General features: G+C 38.0%; 1 non-coding gene across 1 annotated transcript; it reads left to right on the plus strand.

The window, feature by feature from the left end:
- Positions 1–4589: 4589 nt before the first annotated feature.
- LOC118579064 lies at positions 4590–4749 on the plus strand. Its single transcript, XR_004944427.1, has one exon. It is a non-coding gene; the product is annotated as a U1 spliceosomal RNA (small nuclear RNA).
- The last annotated feature ends 7391 nt before the right edge of the window (positions 4750–12140 follow it).

Consider the following 12140-nt stretch of genomic DNA (forward strand, 5'->3'; position numbering starts at 1 on the left):
TGGTAGGATAAACATAGTAAAAATTGCCATCTTACCGCAAAATGGCCATCCACAGATTCAGCACAATCCCCATTAAATCCCAAACATAATTCTTTACAGACCTTGTAAGAACAATACTCAACTTCACATGGAAAAACAAACAAACAAACAAACCTAGGATAGTTAAAACAAACCTGGACAATAAAAGAACTTTCAGAGGAGTCCCACTATCCCAGATTTCAAAGTATACTACAGAGTTAAAAAACAAAAAAACAAAAAACAAAAATAAACAAACAAACAAAAAACAAAACAGTGTGGCATTGGCAGGAAAACAGAGAGGTGGATCAATAGAATCTAATCAAAGATGCACATGTAAATCTGCAAACCTGTGTGCTGTGGGGTGTGTCTCCCATTGGATAATAAAAAAGCTGTTTTGGTCTATGGCAAGAAAGCTTACAGCCAGGTGCGAAATTCAAGCAGTGATAATGATAGAAGAAGGGTTGAGTCAGAGAAAGAAACCTGCTGCCAAAGGAGAAACAAGATGTCAGCAGGTTGGTAATGCCATGGCCCTGTGGCAACACACAGATTAATAGGAATGGGTTGTCAACTTATGAGAGCTAACTAGCAAGTAGCTTGAGCCATAGGCCAATCAGTTTGTAATTAACATAAACCTCTGTGTAATTATTTTATAAGTGGCTGTGGGACTGCAGGTGGGAGACTTTTGTCAGGACTGCTGGGCATGGCAGGATGAGAGAAACTTCTGGCTACACCTATGGACCCCTGATTTTGATAAAGTAGCCATAAATACACAAGGGGAAAAAAGAAAGTATCTTCAACAAATGGTGCTTGTCTAACTGGATGTCTGCATGTAGAACAATGAAAATAGATCTATATTATCAACTGCAGAAAATTCAAGTCCAAATGGATCAAAGACCTCAATATAAATCCAAATACCCTTATTCTGATAGAAGAGAAAGTGGAAAATAGCCTGGAAGGTATTGGCACAGGAGACAATTTCTTGAATACAACACCAGAAGCAAAGACACAGAGATAAAAAATTAATAAATGGTACCTCCTGAAACTGAAAAGCTTCTGTAAGGCAAAGGGCATTGTTAATAATACAAAATGTCAGCCTACAGAATGGGAAAAGATCTTCACCAACCTCACATCTGACAGAGTGCTAATCTCCAAAATATATAAAGAATTTAAGAAACAAGACATCAAAAAATAATCCATTTAAAAATGGTGTTCAGCTCTAAACAGAGAATTCTCAGCAGAAAATTTTCAAACAGCTAAGATACATGGGAAGGGATGTTCAACAAACATCCTTAGTCATCAGGGAAATGAAAAGCTAGTCAACTCTGAAATTCCATCTTACACCTGTCAGATGGCTAAGATAAAAAACACCAGGGACAGCTTATGTGGGAGAAGATGTAGAGCAAGAGGGACACTCCTCCATTGCTGGTGGGACTGCAAACCTTTACAGCCACTTTGGAAATCAATATGGTATTTTCGCAGAAAGTTGGGAATCATTCTACCTCAAGACCCAGCTATTCTACTCCTGGGGATATACCCAAAGGATGTTCAATCATACCACAAAGACGCTTGCTCAACTATGTTCATAGCAGCTTTGTTTGTAATAGCTGCACCTGGAAACAACCTAGATGTCCCTCATCTGAAGAATGGATGAAGAAATTGTGGCACATTTACACAGTGGATTGCAATGTAATTACTGTTAACAAAAAAAACAAAAACAGTATCAGCTGTTAAAAATATCATGAAATTTTCAAACAAATGGGTGTAACTAGAAAACATTCATCCTTAGTTAGATAACCCAGACTCAGAAAGACAAACATGATATGTATTCATTTATAAGTGGAAAATAGCTGTAAAGTAAAAGATAATCAAGCTATGATCCATAGAACCTGGGAGGCTAGGCAACAAGGAGAGCTCAAGGTGGAATATGGGATCTCCCAGGCAAGGGGAATTAGATGAAATTTTGTGGGTGGACCAGGGGATGAGAACATGAGGGATTAGGTTATGAGGATGGAAAGGGAGAATACTGAAAGAGACAACTGGAAAAGGGGGCATTTCAGGGTCCAGTAGAAACTCGGTGCAAAGGAAACCCCCAGCAAGGATGGCCTCAGTTAAGACTTCTAGTGATAGGGAATATATAGCCTTAGAAGGCCATCTCTGGGCACCAGGTAAGACATCCAAGCAAGGGATTGGTATTGGGACACCAACTCAGACACATAATCTTCAACCTACAGTCTGCCTATCAGATGTTCTAGGGTAAGGGTGGAACAGATTGTAGGAGTGGCCAACTAATGACTGGTCTAGCCTGAGATTCACACAATGAGAGTGAACCAATCCCTGATACTTCCTGAAGCACTAAGACCCAGAGGCTGGATGATCCAGAGACAGGATAGAAATAAAGAGAACTGGCAAAAAAAAAGTCATTGAAATGATGCCTAAAGATTTGAATATATGCTGTTTAAAAACTTCTTCTGTGTTCCTGTTGTCCTGACATTAAGAATCAAAAGACAATGTTGATGTTGGTTCAGAAATCCTGGTGCTCCAATGCTCTTATAAAACATACTACACTGGAATGAAATGGTGAGTTGTAATGGTAATTTTGGTGGAATTGTGAATTGATACTTAGCTACTGAACAATTTCAATGATAATTGAAGAAGTATTATAGGGAATTCATTAAAGAGAAAAAAACAAAGTGGCTATGTCCTGTGACATGGTAAGACTTCCAATAGAGGGATTGGGACACCAACTCAATCTCATGACCTTTGACCTACAGTCTGTCCTTCTTATTGGATGTGCTGAGGTAAAGGAAGCCTAGGGATTGAGGGAGTGGCCAACTAATAACCTGATACCCATGCCATGAGAGTAAGCCCACCCCTGACATGGCCCAGATACATAACATAGAACCATGCAGGACTGGAGAGAGAGGGAGAGAGAGAGAGAGAGAGAGAGAGAGAGAGAGAGAGGGAGAGGGAGAGGGAGAGGGAGAGGGAGAGGGAGAGGGAGAGGGAGAGGGAGAGGGAGAGGGAGAGGGAGAGGGAGAGGGAGAGGGAGAGGGAGAGGGAGAGGGAGAGAGAGAGAGAGAGAGAGAGAGAGAAGGAAGGAAAGAAAGAAAGAAAGAAAGAAAGAAAAAAAAAGAAAAGTGAATATAATTGACAAAAATTGATCAAAGCAATGATGATGTAATGAAGTGCAAGTACAGTTTACTGACTAACAAAGATTCAAAAGTGACCCAATGTATGAAGTCTTAAAATAAAAGTTCTAGACTAATTACTCATATATAGAAATTGCATGAGCCTTGATTTACATACCATCTGTGAAAACATAAATGTAATTGACCAAGGAATGTAAAATTTCAAGCCTCAATTGAACAAAGAGGAAAAAACATGGAAAATATAAGTGCAGAACAAGGAGTTCTTGAACTTGATAGGAAGGCAGTGGATAAATGGGAACTCAATAAAATTAAGATTTGTTCTTCAAAGGGCTCCAAAGATAATGACAAGACAAATATAATTATTTCAAATTAAAGTTTCCTGTCTAGCAAATATAGAAAAGTCATGACTGACAAAATGGAAGAAAACTATTCAATTGACACTAGGGGACTCTGCAGACATTGTAAAATGGCCTTAAAACTCAACAGCAAATTTCCCAAATAAGCAGATGCAAATTGGGAAATCATCCTAATAGATACTTCTTTAAAAAAAAAAAAAAAAAAAAAAAAAAAAAAAAAAAAAAAAAGGCCTGAAAAAATTAACAGGGATAAGAAAACCTGTTCAACATTTAAAGTCACGAGGGAAATGTAAATTCAAAGCACTGTGAGAGATCATCTCTATCCAGTTAGAGTGGCTCTTATCCAATAGTAATTTTAAAAAATGCTGTCTGGGTGGCAGCGGCACACATCTTTAATCCTAACACTTAGGAGGCAGAGTCAGACAGACCTTTGTGAGTTCAATGCTAGCCTGGTCTACAGAGTGAGATCCAGGACAGGCACTGAAACTACACAGAGAAACCCTGTCTTGAAAAACTAAAAGAAAAGAAAAAGGAAAAGAAAATGCTGAATATTGATAAGGGAGGGATACGTATAGAGCTTATATAGGTTACTTTAGGCATTGTGGATAAGAAGATCTGGTTTCCTCCACATAAATACAGAAGTTTCGTGTGACACTATAAACTCAAATCTGGGAAAGCCAATAAGTCAGTATGATGGAAAAATTTCCTGACTGCCATATTTAATTCAGTGCAACTAACACTTGCCAAGATAGACAACTAGTGAAATGCCCATGAACTGATGCATAAATAAAGCATGCTGTATTAAAATTGAGTAATAATATTCATTCCTAAAGATAAAGATGACCTGGAAAAATATGGAAATGGCTGTTCATCAAGTGTATCAATAGCAGAGCAAGTACGTCACCCCTTTGTGTCAAACATGCCTTTTTCATATTAAGTGATGGACTCATCACAGTGCACTTTGGAGGAAGAGCCAGAGAATGGTCTTCAGTGAAACGTGTCAATTCAAAAATTTAAAACCATGTAAGAATAACATACATCTTTGCAATTTTTAAATTACATAATAATGCTTAACTGGAGAGTGGGTACTATAGTCATGAAGGTTTTACTTATGGAAAGGCTTGTCTATTTCACTCCAAATGTGCTGACCATTAAATCTTCCCCAGATGAAAAAACTCAACTTCATAATGTCTAGTAATGGGGAAAAGTATTTGCATTATACCCTGGAAAAAATTATATTTTTCTACTGTGCATGTTCACGGGCAGTATGGTACAAAGGCACACTAGCCATTTGAGAAAAGTATTAATACATTTTTATTTACAACTAGCTGATTGATCTTTCAGTCACACAGAAGTACTACAGACAGTTTGTATAAAAGCTATGAACTAGCCCTCTGGCTGCGTGCTGAGAAGTGTCTGATGTCTCAGTTTTCAAAATAACAGAATTTTATTCAATGGATAAAAAAGAATTCTGGTACCCTGGGTGAAATAAATTTGGAGCATTTTCACCATTTTATTAAAATTCAGGATGTGCTAAAGAAATGATAGATAAGGTGATTAGCTCTGTGATAGGAAACACACACTCATTAGAAGGAATATAAACCACACATACTGTGAAAATGACTAAATTACTAAGGTTTAAATTTTTAAATGGTTTGAACACCTGAAAGTATTCAGGATGATTTCCTTTTCATATATTTTATGTCAATAAGCACTGTAACAAGAGGGTCTTTTTTACTTATATTTTAACTATGAAAATGTTTGATGGAAACAAGAGTAAAGTTTATTCTGAAATTGTACTCCAGTATTTTGTTTTTCATATCCTGAAACTTGAACACAATGAAGTCCACATTTTCTGCAAACCCTGGGCAGTTACTTATGCTGTTAATTAAAAAAAATAACAAAATATAATCAGAGTAGGATGGACTTCTCAGAGCCATTTGTCAATAGGTATTTCTTTTTTACTGTGTGAAGTATGTCACACCACAGATGTAAGAATCTGGGAGTAAGGTAGATGGCTCGGTACTTAGATGAACTTGCATATGTCACAGGAAAAGAGAGTGTAGTATTCAGCACTCATGGTGGCTACCTCGCAACTGCCGGTACCAGAGCTTCCGTGCCTTGGATGACCTCTGAACTTATGCAGGCACCTTCATGTATATGTCAACAACCCCCACACAGACATAAATACAAATACACACAAGTAAAAATATAAATACATACATGTATGCATATATGTATGTATGTATGTATGTATGTAGGTAGGTAGGTATATAATTTGGGGAGAGCCATGGATTTTGTCTCCCATTTCTCTAGCATTTATTTCATTATATTAGTATTACAGAGCTTATAAAACTCCCCAAAGTTGACTGCTGAAGTCTCCTGTCTATCAATGGAGTGTGGTAAACACTATCAGAAGTTAATTTAAATATCATAGCATCTCATATGATTTTTATTTAAGAAAAATGAAAATTAAATTTTAACTGTTCATAAAACTGTGTGCTGGTCTGCAACTGAATAGCAAAATCTTGAATATGTTTCTAAGTTTAACACATGCTAGGCAGCATAGGTTATTACTTGCTCTCAATCTCATGAACATCATTTTGAAAAGCAATTCTGAGCCGTGCATTGTTTTGTTGGCCAATTCCCATAAATGATAGAATACTTCTTGGGAGTGAATAGATTTGAAATGAATTAATTTAACATCTGAATTTCTCAGCAAATATATCAAGGGCTTTTATTTGTTATATTTCTGGTCAAGGAAAATCATATATATATACATAAAATCACATACACATAGATTCACATACACACACACACACATATATATAAAAACAGCAGTCAAAATGACTCTATAGAATAATTTAAGCATTTAAAATCTATTATATTATTATGCTGCAAAGTCTGTGTCTGTGTGTATTTGTGTGTAGGTATATGAGTGCATATATATATATATGTGTGTGTGTGTGTGTGTGTGTGTGTGTGTGTGTATTTGATTGTTTATTTGTGTGTATGTGTGTTTGTATGTATGTATGTATTTGTGTATGTGTGTTTGTGCATGTATGTGTTTGTATGTGTGTTTGTGTTTATGAGTATGTGCATATATGTGTGTGTGTGTGTGTGTGTGTGTGTGTGTGTGTGTGTATGTTTCCATGTGCCTCAGTTAGGGTTTGTATTGCTGTAACAAAATATCATGGCTAAAAGGCAAGTTGGGGAGGAAAGGGTTTATTTGGCGTACACTACAGCATTGCTGTTCATCACCAAAGGAAGTCAGGACAGGAACTCAAACAGGGAAGATCCTGGAGGCAGAAGCTGATGCAGAGGCCATGGAGGGATACTGTTTACTGGTCTCCTTAGCCCACCTTCTTATAGAACCCAGGACCAGCAGCTCACAAATGGCACCACCTACCATGGGCTGGACTCTCTCCCATCAATCACTATTTGAGAAAATGCCTTACAGTCAGATCTTATGGAGGTATTCCTTAACTGAGCCTTCTTCCACTGATGACTCTAGCTTGTGTCAAGTTGACACACAAAACTACTGAGTACAGTGTGTATGTGTGTGTTTGTGTTTGTTTGCATGAGTCTGTGTCTTTGAGTGTGCATGCGTGTCTATCCATGTGTGCATATATATGTACGTGTGTGTCACTGTGTCTGTCTGTATGTGTGCCTGCATGCATATGTATATATGTATGTAGGTATGTGTGTGTGTGAATATGTGTGTGGTATATAGTACATGCACATGACAGTGTGAATACATGCTCCTACTCACATAGATGAAGAAACCCAAGCAGGATATTGGGAAGGCCTTCTTGTTTCTGTCTCCCTCATTGATGTGAATCAGGGTTTCTCAATGAACAGAAGCTCACCATTTCAGTGTGGATGGCTGACCATGGCTTCATCTTTCTGTGCCCCTCTAATGTGTGGGGTCACTGTCATATATTGTAATACCTGTTTATTTATGGAGATTCCAAAGATGAGTACTCAGGTCGTTGTGCTGGTAAAATAAATGATCCTGTCCACTTAGCCATATCTCAGTACCCAGAAAATATTTTACAAATAGAGAAAAGTGGAAAAAAAAGTTTGTTACATTGCTGGCAACTATGTCTAGCCATTCTGCTTTACAAGTAGCTAGCAAATATGTACCGGCAGTTTGTCATATCAGCATGCCTTTCCATTGTGATAGACTGTGACCCTAAATCAACTCTTTCTTTTAGTTGATTTTCTCAGGTATTTTGTCTCAGCCATGACTAAAGTAACAAATAAAAGAGTCATTTTATTTCTGATATGGATATTTCACATAATACTATTTGAGTAGAATGAACAATATCATACTGCCTCTACCTCACAGCAATAATTAGTCCTCACCTCAAAACTAACAGAATATAAATTACAAAATAAATGCTACATTGTTAGAGTATGTTTTTGGATGATCCATAGTCATGCATTAAGAGGTATTATGGACTTTGTATACCAGTTATTAAAGAAGATAATATGCTTAGAATTGGTAAATATACTTTTGTTATAGCATTTATCCATTTATAAACATTTTATTAAAACAGCTTACATTTCTAATAGCAAATTGTGCAAACCCCAACTTTCCTAGTCTATGTATTTCCTAGTAGTGGAGTCAAGTTACTTTTAAAAGTTATAATTCAATCTTATATTGGCATTTAACTAGGCAATGATCTAGTTGGTTCCTATGTTTGTTATGAATATGTCATTCATCAGATTCCTTGCCCAATATCAACAAGAGCTGTGACTTTCTTTTTTTCTTTCTTTTTATTTATTATATTTGTGTTTTGATTTTACACATCAGCCATGGGTTCCCCTGTCTTCCTCCCTCATGTCCCCACCTTCCCCCCAGCTCCTCCCCTCCATTCCCATCTCCTCCAGGGCCAAGACTCCCCTGGAGATTCAGCTCAACCTGGCAGGTCCAGTCCCCTCCTTCCAGGCTGAGCAAAGTGTTCCCTGCATATGCCCCAGGTTCCAAACAGCCAGCTCATGCACTAACAACAGGTTCCATTCCCACTGCCTGGGTGCCTCCCAAACAGTTCAAGTTATTCAATTGTCTCACTTATCCAGAGGGCCTGATCCAGTTGGGGGCTCCACAGCTTTTGATTCATCATAATTCATGTGTTTCCATTAGTTTGGCTATTTGTCCCTGTGCTTTTTCCAATCTTGGTCTCAACAATTCACACTCTAGATGTAAAACAAAGATGACTAGACTGTTACTCACAACTCCAGGGAGGCTACCTATAAAACAGGACCCCAAGAAAGACACAGGGGTTGCCCAATGACAGAGAAATGGATGAGATCTACATGAACAATCTGGATGAGAGTGGGGGTAATGAAGGGAAAGGTTAGAGATCCAGCTATAGCACTCTTGGGCATATACCCAAGGAATGCTCAATCATACCACAAGGGCATTTGCTCAGCTATGTTCATATCAGCATTGTTTAAGAGCCAGAAACTGGAAACAACCTAGATACCCTTCAACTGAAGAATGGATAAAGAAAATATGGTACATATACACAATGGAGTACTACTCAGCAGGGAAAAACAATGACATCATGAGGTTTGCAGGCAAATGGATGGATCTAGAAAAAATCACCCTAAGTGAGGTAACCCAGACTCAGAAAGACAAACATGGTATGTACTCACTCTTAGGAGGATACTAGATGTAAAACAAAGATGACTAGAGTGCTACACAACTCCAGGGAGGTTACCTAGAAAACGGGACTCTAGAAAAGACCCAAGGATCACCCAATGTCAGAGAAATAGATGAGATCTACATGAACAACCTGGACGACAGTGGGAGTAATGAAGGGCAAGTTTCAAGGGAAAGAGAGCTTAGGGGAACAGGAGATCCCAGCTGGATCAAGAACAGAAAGGGAGAACAAGGAGTAACAGAACATGAGAAATGAAGACCACATGAGAACAGGAATAGGCAGAGTGCTGGAGAGGTCCCCAGAAATCCACAATGATACATCCTCTGTAGAATACTGGCAACGGTCGAGAGAAAGCCCGAACTGACCTAGTCTGGTGATCAGATGGCCAAACACCCTAACTGTCATGCTAGAACTCTCATCCAATAACTGATGGAAGTGGATTCAGAGATCCTCTGCCAGGCCCCAGGTGGAGCTCCAGGAGTCCAATTGTCGAGAAAGAGGAGGGACTGTAAGAGTGATTTTCTTATTGCACTGTGTTAATACTATTTACTATGTATGACGAATAGGGCTCTTTTTACCTTTTAGCTTAAAACTAATAAGGAGAAGGATAACAGTTGAAGAACGTGATGTTTGTATGCACTCAAACAGCTCCCTAACAATGCCTGCTTGGGTTAAAGATTTATATGAACTTAATGTTTCCAAATACATTGATTTTAAAATGAGAACATTTTGCTATTTTTTAAATTATATTTTGTGCTCGAAGCAATCTATGTGCATATTCAATGCTAACACAATTCAATGAGTTCTGCAAGCAATGTTTCATTCTCCCAACCTATAGTTGATAGCCAAAAATAGCATTTCCAGCTGGTTTAGTTGTTCAGTATTTTTCCCTCTCATTTCTGTAAGTAAGAAGCATGTGCTTCCCATAGCCAATTGTTCAGCAGGAATCATTATTTATTCATTTATTCACAATGAATGATTTCAAACACAGCCCAAGTACCTACATTCACATAACCCTATACATTTGTATCATAATTTGGTTTTAATTAGATTTATAGTGTCAATTTACATAGTGTCTTAAGTAAAGTATGCAGTTTGCTGTTATTTTTGCTAGCTTTCATACTGTTATTTTTGTTTCAGAAGTAATAATTTTATTGCAATTAAATTTTCTACTTTTCTATGTACTTATTTTTACAGTAACTTCTTGGCTATAATAATAAAATTCCTTTCAATGCATTCACACATATCAATTTCATGTCCTTGATAAAAATCTCCCCTTAACCTGTTCCAATCTGTTCCTTTTTCACCTGGTAAACATTGTCATACTGGTATCTTCTTTCCTTGTTCTATAGCTATTAATACTAGAGGAGTACATAAGAATAGAACTAAAGGAGTATGGCCTGCATCAGGCCACTTTCCCTGCAGAGTCTGTCACATGTGGAACAGCACAGAAGGAACCTAGAAGTCATTCATGCTGTAGTAAGTGAGACATTCATTTGGACAGACATTTCTTCCCGAGTCCTGCCTAGAGAATATTGGCTGCAGTGCTAACATTCACAGAGGATGCTGCATGCTTCACAGTCACTCTTTCAGAGCTCAGCTTGTTGAAATCTGTGTGCCACTGTGTCAGGTGCCCAAAACTAGACATTTATGATTTCCTCTTCAGGCTTCTACTGGGATGAGGAAAGATTAGTCTCTTATTTCTCTAAAGAGAAGAAAGAAATCTAAGTGTGCTTGTGACACACACACACACACACACACACACACACATATATATATATATATATATATATATATATAATGCTATTTTAGATTTTTATAAGTATCTGTTGTTACAAGTACCAAACATCAAGCATTTCACAGAATTTAAGAAGCATTATGATTTTAAAAGCCCTCTTTCCAAATTCATTGGCTGAAAGACAATGCTGGTGTGTGTAAATCAGAAACTGAATCTTTAGAAGGCAGATTTGCTCTTCAGGGCAGAATCAACATGGATGGAATGTATGATACTAATCTTGACTGGTGATTATTAGACTGAGAAGTGCTTAGAATATTAGCCACACACACACCTGATAGAGACTATGAGGATGGTTCCAGAGAAATGCACAAAGAAGACTAGAAAGTAAGGGTGAGCATCACTTTGGAGGTGGGTGGTACCGTCCAGTTGGTTTGGGCAATAAATGGAAAAAAGGAGTAGAAGGAGGCCATCTGGCATAGGTAAACTCCTCTTCCTGGATACATTGTTGCTGACTTCTATGTGTATCTGACTCTACCTTCTCCAGCGCTCCTGTGTGAACTTACATTAGTGAATCTCCAAAAATCTTCAAGTCTTCAGAATAAGGTTGGGCATTTCCACTGCTCCGTCCCTTACTCTGAGTCTTCCAGCTTCTCAGATAGAAGCTGTTGCAATTTCAGATTCTCCAACCTATTTATAACCATCATTGGGCTATTCAAGCTCCATTGTGGAGGTGGTATAACAAATCCACTTTTGTAATATCAAATATACTCAATGTATTTTGTTTCTCAAAAGAAACTTGATTAAAACAGGATCAGGGTACTTAAGACAAAACAAAACAAAAAGACAAATCAACTGTTTTTAATCTCCCCCAAGGACCCAGGAAGAAGATATTATCTCTGTAGCTGGGACTCAGTCCTCACCAGATACTGAAACTGATGGGTTTTGAAAACAGAAGCACCTCAGCTTCTAAAGTGGAAAATGGCTTCCTAAAGTGGATAGGCTAGTCAGCGTAGGATTTTCTTACAGCAGCCTTCATGACTTACATGAGAGCTTTGAGATGCACCCATCTTTCTTGGTCTTCTGCTGGTCCCATACTTTGGTATGTACCATCTTCATCTTTGCTTCTGGGATTTGGTTGCTATAACTCCTCTCATGTCCCTATTGGCTGTGTTGGTTTCAGCCCATTAGAAAGAGAAAATCACCCTTG

Source organism: Onychomys torridus, chromosome 2, assembly GCF_903995425.1.
Source record: "Onychomys torridus chromosome 2, mOncTor1.1, whole genome shotgun sequence".
In the NCBI taxonomy this organism is placed as follows: Eukaryota; Metazoa; Chordata; class Mammalia; order Rodentia; family Cricetidae; genus Onychomys; species Onychomys torridus.